We start from the raw sequence: 17,941 nt of genomic DNA, 5'->3' as shown, positions 1-17,941 counted from the left end.
TACATATGATGATGTTCAAAGAGGTTTGGAGCCTTTGTCGTCTCCGTTTATCAAGAAAATAATAATTTTATAGTGGTTATTCCATCGATTTGGGAGTATTATGAAGTTTACTAAATTAATTGATAAAAACAATTGAACGATGCTCATTTACCATGAAAAGAGTTTAGCATACATTAATACAAATGTAGAATATGGTAGAAATTTTAAAACAACACTAAAGATTATAGGCTTCAGTATATAAAGTATTTACCAAAAACTCAATATTTTGTAAGCCCATAGATTTTGAGAAAATTTCAAAAAATATGACAATATTGTTTTAATGCCTAGTTGCATCCTGCACTAACATATGATGAGTTCAAAGAGGTTTGGAGCCTTTGTCGTCTCCGTTTATCAAGAAAATAATAATTTTATAGTGGTTATTCCATCGATTTAGGGAGTATTATGAAGTTTTACTAAATTAATTGATAAAAACAATGAACGATGCTCATTTACCATGAAAAAGAGTTTAGCATACATTAATACAAATGTAGTAGAAATTTTAAAACAACACTAAAGATTATAGGCTTCAGTATATAAAGTATTTACCAAAAACTCAATATTTTTGTAGGGGTTAGCCCATAGATTTTGAGAAAATTTCAAAAAATATGACAATATTGTTTTAATGCCTAGTTGCATCCTGCACTAACATATGATGATGTTCAAAGAGGTTTGGAGCCTTTGTGCTCTCCGTTTATCAAGAAAATAATAATTTATAGTGGTTATTCCATCGATTTAGGGAGGTATTATGAAGTTTTACTAAATTAATTGATAAAAACAATTGAACGATGCTCATTTACCATGAAAAAGAGTTTAGCATACATTAATACAAATGTAGAATATGGTAGAAATTTTAAAACAACACTAAAGATTATAGGCTTCAGTATATAAAGTATTTACCAAAAACTCAATATTTTTGTAGGGGTTAGCCCATAGATTTTGAGAAAATTTCAAAAAATATGACAATATTGTTTTAATGCCTAGTTGCATCCTGCACTAACATATGATGATGTTCAAAGAGGTTTGGAGCCTTTGTGCTCTCCGTTTATCAAGAAAATAATAATTTTATAGTGGTTATTCCATCGATTTAAGGTATTTGAAGTTTAGTTTTACTAAATTAATTGAAAAAACAATTGAACGATGCTCATTTACCATGAAAAAGAGTTTAGCATACATTAATACAAATGTAGAATATGGTTGAATTTTAAAACAACACTAAAGATTATAGGCTTCAGTATATAAAGTATTTACCAAAAACTCAATATTTTGTAGGGGTTAGCCCATAGATTTTGAGAAAATTTCAAAAAATATGACAATATTGTTTTAATGCCTAGTTGCATCCTGCACTAACATATGATGATGTTCAAAGAGGTTTGGAGCCTTTGTGCTCTCCGTTTATCAAGAAAATAATAATTTATAGTGGTTATTCCATCGATTTAGGAGGTATTATGAAGTTTTACTAAATTAATTGATAAAAACCATTGAACGATGCTCATTTACCATGAAAAAGAGTTTAGCATACATTAATACAAATGTAGAATATGGTAGAAATTTTAAAACAACACTAAAGATTATAGGCTTCAGTATATAAAGTATTTACCAAAAACTCAATATTTTTGTAGCCCATAGATTTTGAGAAAATTTCAAAAAATATGACAATATTGTTTAATGCCTAGTTGCATCCTGCACTAACATATGATGATGTTCAAAGAGGTTTGGAGCCTTTGTGTCTCCGTTTATCAAGAAAATAATAATTTTATAGTGGTTATTCCATCGATTTAGGGAGTGGTATATGATGTATTATGAAGTTTTATAAATTATTTGATAAAAACAATGAACGATGCTCATTTACCATGAAAAAGAGTTTAGCATACATTAATACAAATGTAGAAATTAAAACAACACTAAAGATTATAGGCTTCAGTATATAAAGTATTTACCAAAAACTCAATATTTTGTAGGGGTTAGCCCATAGATTTTGAGAAAATTTCAAAAATATGACAATATTGTTTTAATGCCTAGTTGCATCCTGCACTAACATATGATGATGTTCAAAGAGGTTTGGAGCCTTTGTGTCTCCGTTTATCAAGAAAATAATAATTTTATAGTGGTTATTCCATCGATTTAGGGGTATTATGAAGTTTTACTAAATTAATTGATAAAAACAATTGAACGATGCTCATTTACCATGAAAAAGAGTTTAGCATACATTAATACAAATGTAGAATATGGTAGAAATTTTAAAACAACACAAGATTATAGGCTTCAGTATATAAAGTATTTACCAAAAACTCAATATTTTGTAGGGGTTAGCCCATAGATTTTGATAAAATTTCAAAAAATATGACAATATTGTTTTAATGCCTAGTTGCATCCTGCACTAACATATGATGATGTTCAAAGAGGTTTGGAGCCTTTGTCGTCTCCGTTTATCAAGAAAATAATAATTTATAGTGGTTATTCCATCGATTTAGGGAGTATTATGAAGTTTTACTAAATTAATTGATAAAAAACAATTGAACGATGCTCATTTACCATGAAAAAGAGTTTAGCATACATTAATACAAATGTAGAATATGGTAGAAATTTTAAAACAACACTAAAGATTATAGGCTTCAGTATATAAAGTATTTACCAAAAACTCAATATTTTTGTAGGGGTTAGCCCATAGATTTTGAGAAAATTTCAAAAAATATGACAATATTGTTTTAATGCCTAGTTGCATCCTGCACTAACATATGATGATGTTCAAAGAGGTTTGGAGCCTTTGTGTCTCCGTTTATCAAGAAAATAATAATTTTATAGTGGTTATTCCATCGATTAGGGGGTATTATGAAGTTTTACTAAATTAATTGATAAAAACAATTGAACGATGCTCATTTACCATGAAAAGAGTTAAAAAGTTAGCATACATAATACAAATGTAGAATATGGTAGAAATTTAAAACAACACTAAAGATTATAGGCTTCAGTATATAAAGTATTTACCAAAAACTCAATATTTTTGTAGGGGTTAGCCCATAGATTTTGAGAAAATTTCAAAAAATATGACAATATTGTTTTAATGCCTAGTTGCATCCTGCACTAACATATGATGATGTTCAAAGAGGTTTGGAGCCTTTGTCGTCTCCGTTTATCAAGAAAATAATAATTTTATAGTGGTTATTCCATCGATTTAGGGAGTATTATGAAGTTTTACTAAATTAATTGATAAAAACAATTGAAAGATGCTCATTACCATGAAAAAGAGTTTAGCATACATTAATACAAATGTAGAATATGGTAGAAATTTTAAAACAACACTAAAGATTATAGGCTTCAGTATATAAAGTATTTACCAAAAACTCAATATTTTTGTAGGGGTTAGCCCATAGATTTTGAGAAAATTTCAAAAAATATGACAATATTGTTTTAATGCCTAGTTGCATCCTGCACTAACATATGATGATGTTCAAAGAGGTTTGGAGCCTTTGTCGTCTCCGTTTATCAAGAAAATAATAATTTTATAGTGGTTATTCCATCGATTTAGGGGTATTATGAAGTTTTACTAAATTATTGATAAAAACAATTGAACGATGCTCATTTACCATGAAAAAGAGTTTAGCATACATTAATACAAATGTAGAATATGGTAGAAATTTTAAAACAACACTAAAGATTATAGGCTTCAGTATAAAAGTATTTACCAAAAACTCAATATTTTTGTAGGGGTTAGCCATAGATAGATTTGAGAAAATTTCAAAAAATATGACAATATTGTTTTAATGCCTAGTTGCATCCTGCACTAACATATGATGATGTTCAAAGAGGTTTGGAGCCTTTGTGTCTCCGTTTATCAAGAAAATAAATTTTATAGTGGTTATTCCATCGATTTAGGAGGTATTATGAAGTTTTACTAAATTAATTGATAAAAACAATTGAACGATGCTCATTTACCATGAAAAAGAGTTTAGCATACATTAATACAAATGTAGAATATGGTAGAAATTTTAAAACAACACTAAAGATTATAGGCTTCAGTATATAAAGTATTTACCAAAAACTCAATATTTTTGTAGGGGTTAGCCCATAGATTTTGAGAAAATTTCAAAAAATATGACAATATTGTTTTAATGCCTAGTTGCATCCTGCACTAACATATGATGATGTTCAAAGAGGTTTGGAGCCTTTGTCGTCTCCGTTTATCAAGAAAATAATAATTTTATAGTGGTTATTCCATCGATTTAGGGGTATTATGAAGTTTTACTAAATTAATTGATAAAAAAATTGAACGATGCTCATTTACCATGAAAAAGAGTTTAGCATACATTAATACAAATGTAGAATATGGTAGAAATTTTAAAACAACACTAAAGATTATAGGCTTCAGTATATAAAGTATTTACCAAAAACTCAATATTTTTGTAGGGGTTAGCCCATAGATTTTGAGAAAATTTCAAAAAATATGACAATATTGTTTTAATGCCTAGTTGCATCCTGCACTAACATATGATGATGTTCAAAGAGGTTTGGAGCCTTTGTGCTCTCCGTTTATCAAGAAAATAATAATTTTATAGTGGTTATTCCATCGATTTTGGAGGTATTATGAAGTTTTACTAAATTAAATTGATAAAACAATTGAACGATGCTCATTTACCATGAAAAAGAGTTTAGCATACATTAATACAAATGTAGAATATGGTAGAAATTTTAAAACAACACTAAAGATTATAGGCTTCAGTATATAAAGTATTTACCAAAAACTCAATATTTTTGTAGGGTTTAGCCCATAGATTTTGAGAAAATTTCAAAAAATATGACAATATTGTTTTAATGCCTAGTTGCATCCTGCACTAACATATGATGATGTTCAAAGAGGTTTGGAGCCTTTGTGCTCTCCGTTTATCAAGAAAATAATAATTTTATAGTGGTTATTCCATCGATTTAGGGGGTATTATGAAGTTTTACTAAATTAATTGATAAAAACCATTGAACGATGCTCATTTACCATGAAAAAGAGTTTAGCATACATTAATACAAATGTAGAATATGGTAGAAATTTTAAAACAACACTAAAGATTATAGGCTTCAGTATATAAAGTATTTACCAAAAACTCAATATTTTTGTAGGGGTTAGCCCATAGATTTTGAGAAAATTTCAAAAAATATGACAATAATGTTTTAATGCCTAGTTGCATCCTGCACTAACATATGATGATGTTCAAAGAGGTTTGGAGCCTTTGTGCTCTCCGTTTATCAAGAAAATAATAATTTTATAGTGGTTATTCCATCGATTTAGGAGGTATTATGAAGTTTTACTAAATTAATTGATAAAAACAATTGAACGATGCTCATTTACCATGAAAAAGAGTTTAGCATACATTAATACAAATGTAGAATATGGTAGAAATTTTAAAAAACACTAAAGATTATAGGCTTCAGTATATAAAGTATTTACCAAAAACTCAATATTTTTGTAGGGGTTAGCCCATAGATTTTGAGAAAATTTCAAAAAATATGACAATAATGTTTTAATGCCTAGTTGCATCCTGCACTAACATATGATGATGTTCAAAGAGGTTTGGAGCCTTTGTGCTCTCCGTTTATCAAGAAAATAATAATTTTATAGTGGTTATTCCATCGATTTAGAGGTATTATGAAGTTTTTCTAAATTAATTGATAAAACAATTGAACGATGCTCATTTACCATGAAAAAGAGTTTAGCATACATTAATACAAATGTAGAATATGGTAGAAATTTTAAAACAACACCAAAGATTATAGGTTTCAGTATATAAAGTATTTACCAAAAACTCAATATTTTTGTAGGGGTTAGCCCATAGATTTTGAGAAAATTTCAAAAAATATGACAATATTGTTTTAATGCCTAGTTGCATCCTGCACTAACATATGATGATGTTCAAAGAGGTTTGGTGGCTTTGTGTTCTCCTTTTATCAAGAAAATAATAATTTTCTAGTGGTTATTCCATCGATTTAAGAGGTATTATGAAGTTTTACTAAATTAATTGATAAAAACCATTGAACGATGCTCATTTTGCATGAAAAAGAGTTTAGCATACATTAATACAAATGTAGAATATGGTAGAAATTTTAAAACAACACTAAAGATTATAGGCTTCAGTATATAAAGTATTTACCAAAAACTCAATATATTTGTAGGGAGCCCATAGATTTTGAGAAAATTTCAAAAAATATGACAATATTGTTTTAATGCCTAGTTGCATCCTGCACTAACATATGGTGATGTTCAAAGAGGTTTGGAGCCTTTGTCGTCTCCGTTTATGAAGATAATAATAATTTTATATTGGTTATTCCATCGATTTAGGGGGTATTATGAAGTTTTACTAAATTAATTGATAAAAAAAATTGAACGATGCTCATTTACCATTAATACAAATGTAGAATATGGTAGAATTTTTAAAACAACACTAAGGATTATAGGCTTCAGTATATAAAGTATTTACCAACAACTCAATATTTTTGTAGGGGTTGTTAGCTCATAGATTTTGAGAAAATTTCAAAAAATATGACAATATTGTTTTAATGCCTAGTTGCATCCTGCACTAACATATGATGATGTTCAAAGAGGTTTGGAGCCTTTGTGCTCTCCGTTTATCAAGAAAATAAGAATTTTATAGTGGTTATTCCATCGATTTTGGAGGTATTATGAAGTTTTACTAAATAATTGATAAAAAACAATTGAACGATGCTCATTTACCATGAAAAAGAGTTTAGCATACATTAATACAATGTAGAATATGGTAGAAATTTTAAAACAACACTAAAGATTATAGGCTTCAGTATATAAAGTATTTACCAAAAACTCAATATTTTTGTAGGGTTTAGCCCATAGATTTTGAGAAAATTTCAAAAAATATGACAATATTGTTTTAATGCCTAGTTGCATCCTGCACTAACATATGATGATGTTCAAAGAGGTTTGGAGCCTTTGTGCTCTCCGTTTATCAAGAAAATAATAATTTTATAGTGGTTATTCCATCGATTTAGGAGGTATTATGAAGTTTTACTAAATTAATTGATAAAAACATTGAACGATGCTCATTTACCATGAAAAAGAGTTTAGCATACATTAATACAAATGTAGAATATGGTAGAAATTTTAAAACAACACTAAAATTATAGGCTTCAGTATATAAAGTATTTACCAAAAACTCAATATTTTTGTAGGGGTTAGCCCATAGATTTTGAGAAAATTTCAAAAAATATGACAATATTGTTTTAATGCCTAGTTGCATCCTGCACTAACATATGATGATGTTCAAAGAGGTTTGGAGCCTTTGTGCTCTCCGTTTATCAAGAAAATAATAATTTTATAGTGGTTATTCCATCGATTTAGGGGGTATTATGAAGTTTTACTAAATTAATTGATAAAAACAATTGAACGATGCTCATTTACCATGAAAAAGAGTTTAGCATACATTAATACAAATGTAGAATATGGTAGAAATTTTAAAACAACACTAAAGATTATAGGCTTCAGTATATAAAGTATTTACCAAAAACTCAATATTTTTGTAGGGGTTAGCCCATAGATTTTGAGAAAATTTCAAAAAATATGACAATATTGTTTTAATGCCTAGTTGCATCCTGCACTAACATATGATGATGTTCAAAGAGGTTTGGAGCCTTTGTCGTCTCCGTTTATCAAGAAAATAATAATTTTATAGTGGTTATTCCATCGATTTAGGGGGTATTATGAAGTTTTACTAAATTAATTGATAAAAACAATTGAACGATGCTCATTTACCATGAAAAAAGTTTAGCATACATTAATACAAATGTAGAATATGGTAGAAATTTTAAAACAACACTAAAGATTATAGGCTTCAGTATATAAAGTATTTACCAAAAACTCAATATTTTTGTAGGGTTTAGCCCATAGATTTTGAGAAAATTTCAAAAAATATGACAATATTTTTTTAATGCCTAGTTGCATCCTGCACTAACATATGATGATGTTCAAAGAGGTTTGGAGCCTTTGTGCTCTCCGTTTATCAAGAAAATAATAATTTTATAGTGGTTATTCCATCGATTTAGGAGGTATTATGAAGTTTTACTAAATTAATTGATAAAAACAATTGAACGATGCTCATTTACCATGAAAAAGAGTTTAGCATACATTAATACAAATGTAGAATATGGTAGAAATTTTAAAACAACACTAAAGATTATAGGCTTCAGTATATAAAGTATTTACCAAAAACTCAATATTTTTGTAGGGGTTAGCCCATAGATTTTGAGAAAATTTCAAAAAATATGACAATATTGTTTTAATGCCTAGTTGCATCCTGCACTAACATATGATGATGTTCAAAGAGGTTTGGAGCCTTTGTGCTCTCCGTTTATCAAGAAAATAATAATTTTATAGTGGTTATTCCATCGATTTAGGAGGTATTATGAAGTTTTACTAAATTAATTGATAAAAAAATTGAACGATGCTCATTTACCATGAAAAAGAGTTTAGCATACATTAATACAAATGTAGAATATGGTAGAAATTTTAAAACAACACTAAAGATTATAGGCTTCAGTATATAAAGTATTTACCAAAAACTCAATATTTTTGTAGGGAGCCCATAGATTTTGAGAAAATTTCAAAAAATATGACAATATTGTTTTAATGCCTAGTTGCATCCTGCACTAACATATGATGATGTTCAAAGAGGTTTGGAGCCTTTGTCGTCTCCGTTTATCAAGAAAATAATAATTTTATAGTGGTTATTCCATCGATTTAGGGGGTATTATGAAGTTTTACTAAATTAATTGATAAAAAAAATTGAACGATGCTCATTTACCATGAAAAAGAGTTTAGCATACATTAATACAAATGTAGAATATGGTAGAAATTTTAAAACAACACTAAAGATTATAGGCTTCAGTATATAAAGTATTTACCAAAAACTCAATATTTTTGTAGGGTTAGCCCATAGATTTTGAGAAAATTTCAAAAAATATGACAATATTGTTTTAATGCCTAGTTGCATCCTGCACTAACATATGATGATGTTCAAAGAGGTTTGGAGCCTTTGTGCTCTCCGTTTATCAAGAAAATAATAATTTTATAGTGGTTATTCCATCGATTTAGGAGGTATTATGAAGTTTTTTAAATTAATTGATAAAAACAATTGAACGATGCTCATTTACCATGAAAAAGAGTTTAGCATACATTAATACAAATGTAGAATATGGTAGAAATTTTAAAACAACACTAAAGATTATAGGCTTCAGTATATAAAGTATTTACCAAAAACTCAATATTTTTAGGGGTTAGCCCATAGATTTTGAGAAAATTTCAAAAAATATGACAATATTGTTTTAATGCCTAGTTGCATCCTGCACTAACATATGATGATGTTCAAAGAGGTTTGGAGCCTTTGTGCTCTCCGTTTATAAGAAAATAATAATTTTATAGTGGTTATTCCATCGATTTAGGAGGTATTATGAAGTTTTATTAAATTAATTGATAAAAACCATTGAACGATGCTCATTTACCATGAAAAAGAGTTTAGCATACATTAATACAAATGTAGAATATGGTAGAAATTTTAAAACAACACTAAAGATTATAGGCTTCAGTATATAAAGTATTTACCAAAAACTCAATATTTTTGTAAGGGTTAGCCCATAGATTTTGAGAAAATTTCAAAAATATGACAATATTGTTTTAATGCCTAGTTGCATCCTGCACTAACATATGATGATGTTCAAAGAGGTTTGGAGCCTTTGTGCTCTCCGTTTATCAAGAAAATAATAATTTTATAGTGGTTTTTCCATCGATTTAGGGGTATTATGAAGTTTTACTAAATTAATTGATAAAAACAATTGAACGATGCTCATTTACCATGAAAAAGAGTTTAGCATACATTAATACAAATGTAGAATATGGTAGAAATTTTAAAACAACACTAAAGATTATAGGCTTCAGTATATAAAGTATTTACCAAAAACTCAATATTTTTGTAGGGGTTAGCCCATAGATTTTGAGAAAATTTCAAAAAATATGACAATATTGTTTTAATGCCTAGTTGCATCCTGCACTAACATATGATGATGTTCAAAGAGGTTTGGAGCCTTTGTGCTCTCCGTTTATCAAGAAAATAATAATTTTATAGTGGTTATTCCATCGATTTAGGAGGTATTATGAAGTTTTATTAAATTAATTGATAAAAACCATTGAACGATGCTCATTTACCATGAAAAAGAGTTTAGCATACATTAATACAAATGTAGAATATGGTTGAATTTTAAAACAACACTAAAGATTATAGGCTTCAGTATATAAAGTATTTACCAAAAACTCAATATTTTTGTAGGGTTAGCCCATAGATTTTGAGAAAATTTCAAAAAATATGACAATATTGTTTTAATGCCTAGTTGCATCCTGCACTAACATATGATGATGTTCAAAGAGGTTTGGAGCCTTTGTGCTCTCCGTTTATCAAGAAAATAATAATTTTATAGTGGTTATTCCATCGATTTAGGGGTATTATGAAGTTTTACTAAATTAATTGATAAAAACAATTGAACGATGCTCATTTACCATGAAAAAGAGTTTAGCATACATTAATACAAATGTAGAATATGGTAGAAATTTTAAAACAACACTAAAGATTATAGGCTTCAGTATATAAAGTATTTACCAAAAACTCAATTTTTTGTAGGGGTTAGCCCATAGATTTTGAGAAAATTTCAAAAAATATGACAATATTGTTTTAATGCCTAGTTGCATCCTGCACTAACATATGATGATGTTCAAAGAGGTTTGGAGCCTTTGTGCTCTCCGTTTATCAAGAAAATAATAATTTTATATTGGTTATTCCATCGATTTAGGAGGTATTATGAAGTTTTACTAAATTAATTGATAAAAAACCATTGAACGATGCTCATTTACCATGAAAAAGAGTTTAGCATACATTAATACAAATGTAGAATATGGTAGAATTTTAAAACAACACTAAAGATTATAGGCTTCAGTATATAAAGTATTTACCAAAAACTCAATATTTTTGTAGGGGTTAGCCCATAGATTTTGAGAAAATTTCAAAAAATATGACAATATTGTTTTAATGCCTAGTTGCATCCTGCACTAACATATGATGATGTTCAAAGAGGTTTGGAGCCTTTGTGCTCTCCGTTTATCAAGAAAATAATAATTTTATATTGGTTATTCCATCGATTTAGGAGGTATTATGAAGTTTTACTAAATTAATTGATAAAAACAATTGAACGATGCTCATTTACCATGAAAAAGAGTTTAGCATACATTAATACAAATGTAGAATATGGTAGAAATTTTAAAACAACACTAAAGATTATAGGCTTCAGTATATAAAGTATTTACCAAAAACTCAATATTTTTTGTAGGGTTAGCCCATAGATTTTGAGAAAATTTCAAAAAATATGACAATATTGTTTTAATGCCTAGTTGCATCCTGCACTAACATATGATGATGTTCAAAGAGGTTTGGAGCCTTTGTCGTCTCCGTTTATCAAGAAAAATAATAATTTTATAGTGGTTATTCCATCGATTTAGGGGGTATTATGAAGTTTTGTAAATTAATTGATAAAAACAATTGAACGATGCTCATTTACCATGAAAAAGAGTTTAGCATACATTAATACAAATGTAGAATATGGTAGAAATTTTAAAACAACACTAAAGATTATAGGCTTCAGTATATAAAGTATTTACCAAAAACTCAATATTTTTGTAGGGGTTAGCCCATAGATTTTGAGAAAATTTCAAAAAATATGACAATATTGTTTTAATGCCTAGTTGCATCCTGCACTAACATATGATGATGTTCAAAGAGGTTTGGAGCCTTTGTGCTCTCCGTTTATCAAGAAAATAATAATTTTATAGTGGTTATTCCATCGATTTAGGAGGTATTATGAAGTTTTACTAAATAATTGATAAAAACCCTTGAACGATGCACATTTACCATGAAAAGAGTTTAGCATACATTAATACAAATGTAGAATATGGTAGAAATTTTAAAAAACACTAAAGATTATAGGCTTCAGTATATAAAGTATTTACCAAAAACTCAATATTTTTGTAGGGGTTAGCCCATAGATTTTGAGAAAATTTCAAAAAATATGACAATATTGTTTTAATGCCTAGTTGCATCCTGCACTAACATATGATGATGTTCAAAGAGGTTTGGAGCCTTTGTCGTCTCCGTTTATCAAGAAAATAATAATTTTATAGTGGTTATTCCATCGATTTAGGGGGTATTATGAAGTTTTACTAAATTAATTGATAAAAACAATTGAACGATGCTCATTTACCATGAAAAAAGTTTAGCATACATTAATACAAATGTAGAATATGGTAGAAATTTTAAAACAACACTAAAGATTATAGGCTTCAGTATATAAAGTATTTACCAAAAACTCAATAGTTTTGTAGGGTTTAGCCCATATATTTTGAGAAAATTTCAAAAAATATGACAATATTGTTTTAATGCCTAGTTGCATCCTGCACTAACATATGATGATGTTCAAAGAGGTTTGGAGCCTTTGTGCTCTCCGTTTATCAAGAAAATAATAATTTTATAGTGGTTATTCCATCGATTTAGGAGGTATTATGAAGTTTTTCTAAATTAATTGATAAAAACAATTGAACGATGCTCATTTACCATGAAAAAGAGTTTAGCATACATTAATACAAATGTAGAATATGGTAGAAATTTTAAAACAACACTAAAGATTATAGGCTTCAGTATATAAAGTATTTACCAAAAACTCAATATTTTTGTAGGGGTTAGCCCATAGATTTTGAGAAAATTTCAAAAAATATGACAATATTGTTTTAATGCCTAGTTGCATCCTGCACTAACATATGATGATGTTCAAAGAGGTTTGGAGCCTTTGTGTTCTCCGTTTATCAAGAAAATAATAATTTTATAGTGGTTATTCCATCGATTTAGGAAGTATTATGAAGTTTTACTAAATTAATTGATAAAAACCATTGAACGATGCTCATTTACCATGAAAAAGAGTTTAGCATACATTAATACAAATGTAGAATATGGTTGAAATTTTAAAACAACACTAAAGATTATAGGCTTCAGTATATAAAGTATTTACCAAAAACTCAATATATTTGTAGGGAGCCCATAGATTTTGAGAAAATTTCAAAAAATATGACAATATTGTTTTAATGCCTAGTTGCATCCTGCACTAACATATGATGATGTTCAAAGAGGTTTGGAGCCTTTGTGCTCTCCGTTTATCAAGAAAATAATAATTTTATATTGGTTTTTCCATCGATTTAGGGGTATTATGAAGTTTTACTAAATTAATTGATAAAAACAATTGAATGATGCTCATTTACCATGAAAAAGAGTTTAGCATACATTAATACAAATGTAGAATATGGTAGAAATTTAAAACAACACTAAAGATTATAGGCTTCAGTATATAAAGTATTTACCAAAAACTCAATATTTTTGTAGGGTTAGCCCATAGATTTTGAGAAAATTTCAAAAAATATGACAATATTGTTTTAATGCCTAGTTGCATCCTGCACTAACATATGATGATGTTCAAAGAGGTTTGGAGCCTTTGTGCTCTCCGTTTATCAAGAAAATAATAATTTTATAGTGGTTATTCCATCGATTTAGGAGGTATTATGAAGTTTTATTAAATTAATTGATAAAAACCATTGAACGATGCTCATTTACCATGAAAAAGAGTTTAGCATACATTAATACAAATGTAGAATATGGTAGAAATTTTAAAACAACACTAAAGATTATAGGCTTCAGTATATAAAGTATTTACCAAAAACTCAATATTTTTGTAGGGGTTAGCCCATAGATTTTGAGAAAATTTCAAAAAATATGACAATATTGTTTTAATGCCTAGTTGCATCCTGCACTAACATATGATGATGTTCAAAGAGGTTTGGAGCCTTTTGCTCTCCGTTTATCAAGAAAATAATAATTTTATAGTGGTTTTCCATCGATTTAGGGGTATTATGAAGTTTTACTAAATTAATTGATAAAAACAATTGAACGATGCTCATTTACCATGAAAAAGAGTTTAGCATACATTAATACAAATGTAGAATATGGTAGAAATTTTAAAACAACACTAAAGATTATAGGCTTCAGTATATAAAGTATTTACCAAAAACTCAATATTTTTGTAGGGGTTAGCCCATAGATTTTGAGAAAATTTCAAAAAATATGACAATATTGTTTTAATGCCTAGTTGCATCCTGCACTAACATATGATGATGTTCAAAGAGGTTTGGAGCCTTTGTGCTCTCCGTTTATCAAGAAAATAATAATTTTATAGTGGTTATTCCATCGATTTAGGGGTATTATGAAGTTTTACTAAATTAATTGATAAAAACAATTGAACGATGCTCATTTACCATGAAAAAGAGTTTAGCATACATTAATACAAATGTAGAATATGGTAGAAATTTTAAAACAACACTAAAGATTATAGGCTTCAGTATATAAAGTATTTACCAAAAACTCAATATTTTTGTAGGGGTTAGCCCATAGATTTTGAGAAAATTTCAAAAAATATGACAATATTTTTTAATGCCTAGTTGCATCCTGCACTAACATATGATGATGTTCAAAGAGGTTTGGAGCCTTTGTGTCTCCGTTTATCAAGAAAATAATAATTTTATAGTGGTTATTCCATCGATTTAGGAGGTATTATGAAGTTTTACTAAATTAATTGATAAAAACCATTGAACGATGCTCATTTACCATGAAAAGAGTTTAGCATACATTAATACAAATGTAGAATATGGTAGAATTTTAAAACAACACTAAAGATTATAGGCTTCAGTATATAAAGTATTTACCAAAAACTCAATATTTTTGTAGGGGTTAGCCCATAGATTTTGAGAAAATTTCAAAAAATATGACAATATTGTTTTAATGCCTAGTTGCATCCTGCACTAACATATGATGATGTTCAAAGAGGTTTGGAGCCTTTGTGCTCTCCGTTTATCAAGAAAATAATAATTTTATAGTGGTTATTCCATCGATTTAGGAGGTATTATGAAGTTTTATTAAATTAATTGATAAAAACCATTGAACGATGCTCATTTACCATGAAAAAGAGTTTAGCATACATTAATACAAATGTAGAATATGGTAGAAATTTTAAAACAACACTAAAGATTATAGGCTTCAGTATATAAAGTATTTACCAAAAACTCAATATTTTGTAGGGGTTAGCCCATAGATTTTGAGAAAATTTCAAAAAATATGAAAATATTGTTTTAATGCCTAGTTGCATCCTGCACTAACATATGATGATGTTCAAAGAGGTTTGGAGCCTTTGTGCTCTCCGTTTATCAAGAAAATAATAATTTTATTGGTTATTCCATCGATTTAGGGGGTATTATGAAGTTTTACTAAATTAATTGATAAAAACAATTGAACGATGCTCATTTACCATGAAAAAGAGTTTAGCATACATTAATACAAATGTAGAATATGGTAGAAATTTTAAAACAACACTAAAGATTATAGGCTTCAGTATATAAAGTATTTACCAAAAACTCAATATTTTTGTAAGGGTTAGCCCATAGATTTTGAGAAAATTTCAAAAAATATGACAATATTGTTTTAATGCCTAGTTGCATCCTGCACTAACATATGATGATGTTCAAAGAGGTTTGGAGCCTTTTGCTCTCCGTTTATCAAGAAAATAATAATTTTATGGTTTTTCCATCGATTTAGGGGGTATTATGAAGTTTTACTAAATTAATTGATAAAAACAATTGAACGATGCTCATTTACCATGAAAAAGAGTTTAGCATACATTAATACAAATGTAGAATATGGTAGAAATTTTAAAACAACACTAAAGATTATAGGCTTCAGTATATAAAGTATTTACCAAAAACTCAATATTTTTGTAGGGGTTAGCCCATAGATTTTGAGAAAATTTCAAAAAATATGACAATATTTTTTTAATGCCTAGTAGCATCCTGCACTAACATATGATGATGTTCAAAGAGGTTTGGAGCCTTTGTTGTTTCCGTTTATCAAGAAAATAATAATTTTATATTGGTTATTCCATCGATTTAGGAGGTATTATGAAGTTTTATTAAATTAATTGATAAAAACCATTGAACGATGCTCATTTTGCATGAAAAAGAGTTTAGCATACATTAATACAAATGTAGAATATGGTTGAATTTTAAAACAACACTAAAGATTATAGGCTTCAGTATATAAAGTATTTACCAAAAACTCAATATTTTTGTAGGGGTTAGCCCATAGATTTTGAGAAAATTTCAAAAAATATGACAATATTGTTTTAATGCCTAGTTGCATCCTGCACTAACATATGATGATGTTCAAAGAGGTTTGGAGCCTTTGTGCTCTCCGTTTATCAAGAAAATAATAATTTTATATTGGTTATTCCATCGATTTAGGAGGTATTATGAAGTTTTATTAAATTAATTGATAAAAACCATTGAACGATGCTCATTTACCATGAAAAAGAGTTTAGCATACATTAATACAAATGTAGAATATGGTTGAATTTTAAAACAACACTAAAGATTATAGGCTTCAGTATATAAAGTATTTACCAAAAACTCAATATTTTTGTAGGGGTTAGCTCATAGATTTTGAGAAAATTTCAAAAAATATGACAATATGTTTTAATGCCTAGTTGCATCCTGCACTAACATATGATGATGTTCAAAGAGGTTTGGAGCCTTTGTGCTCTCCGTTTATCAAGAAAATAATAATTTTATAGTGGTTATTCCATCGATTTAGGAGGTATTATGAAGTTTTACTAAATTAATTGATAAAAACAATTGAACGATGCTCATTTACCATGAAAAAGAGTTTAGCATACATTAATACAAATGTAGAATATGGTAGAAATTTTAAAACAACACTAAAGATTATAGGCTTCAGTATATAAAGTATTTACCAAAAACTCAATATTTTGTAGGGGTTAGCCCATAGATTTTGAAAAAATTCAAAAAATATGACAATATTGTTTTAATGCCTAGTTGCATCCTGCACTAACATATGATGATGTTCAAAGAGGTTTGGAGCCTTTGTCGTCTCCGTTTATCAAGAAAATAATTTTATATTGGTTATTCCATCAATTTAGGGGGTATTATGAAGTTTTTCTAAATTAATTGATAAAAACAATTTAACGATGCTCATTTACCATGAAAAAAAGTTTAGCATACATTAATACAAATGTAGAATATGGTATAAATTTTAAAACAACACTAAAGATTATAGGCTTCAGTATATAAAGTATTTACCAAAAACTCAATATTTTTGTAGGGGGGTTAGCCCATAGATTTTGAGAAAATTTCAAAAAATATGACAATATTGTTTTAATGCCTAGTTGCATCCTGCACTAACATATGATGATGTTGAAAGAGGTTTGGACCCCTTGTCGTCTCTGTTTATCAAGAAAATAATAATTTTATAGTTGTTATTCTCTCGATTTAGGGAGTATTATGAAGTTTTATTAAATTATTTGATAAAAACAATTGAAAGATGCTCATTTACCATGAGAAAGAGTTTAGCATACATTAATACAAATTTAGAATATAGTATAAATTTTAAAACAACACAAAAGATTATAGGCTTCAGTATATAAAGTATTTACCAAAAACTCAATATTTTTGTAGGGGTTAGCCCATAGATTTTGAGAAAATTTCAAAAAATATGACAATATTGTTTTAATGCCTAGTTGCATCCTGCACTAACATATGATGATGTTCAAAGAGGTTTGGAGCCTTTGTGCTCTCCGTTTATCAAGAAAATAATAATTTTATATTGGTTTTTCCATCGATTTAGGAGGTATTATGAAGTTTTACTAAATTAATTGATAAAAACAATTGAATGATGCTCATTTACCATGA

This window comes from Brassica napus, chromosome A1 (genome assembly GCF_020379485.1).
Source record: "Brassica napus cultivar Da-Ae chromosome A1, Da-Ae, whole genome shotgun sequence".
Lineage (NCBI taxonomy): Eukaryota > Viridiplantae > Streptophyta > Magnoliopsida > Brassicales > Brassicaceae > Brassica > Brassica napus.
The sequence above is the reverse complement of the archived record's forward strand: the minus strand, read 5'-3'. Positions refer to the sequence as shown.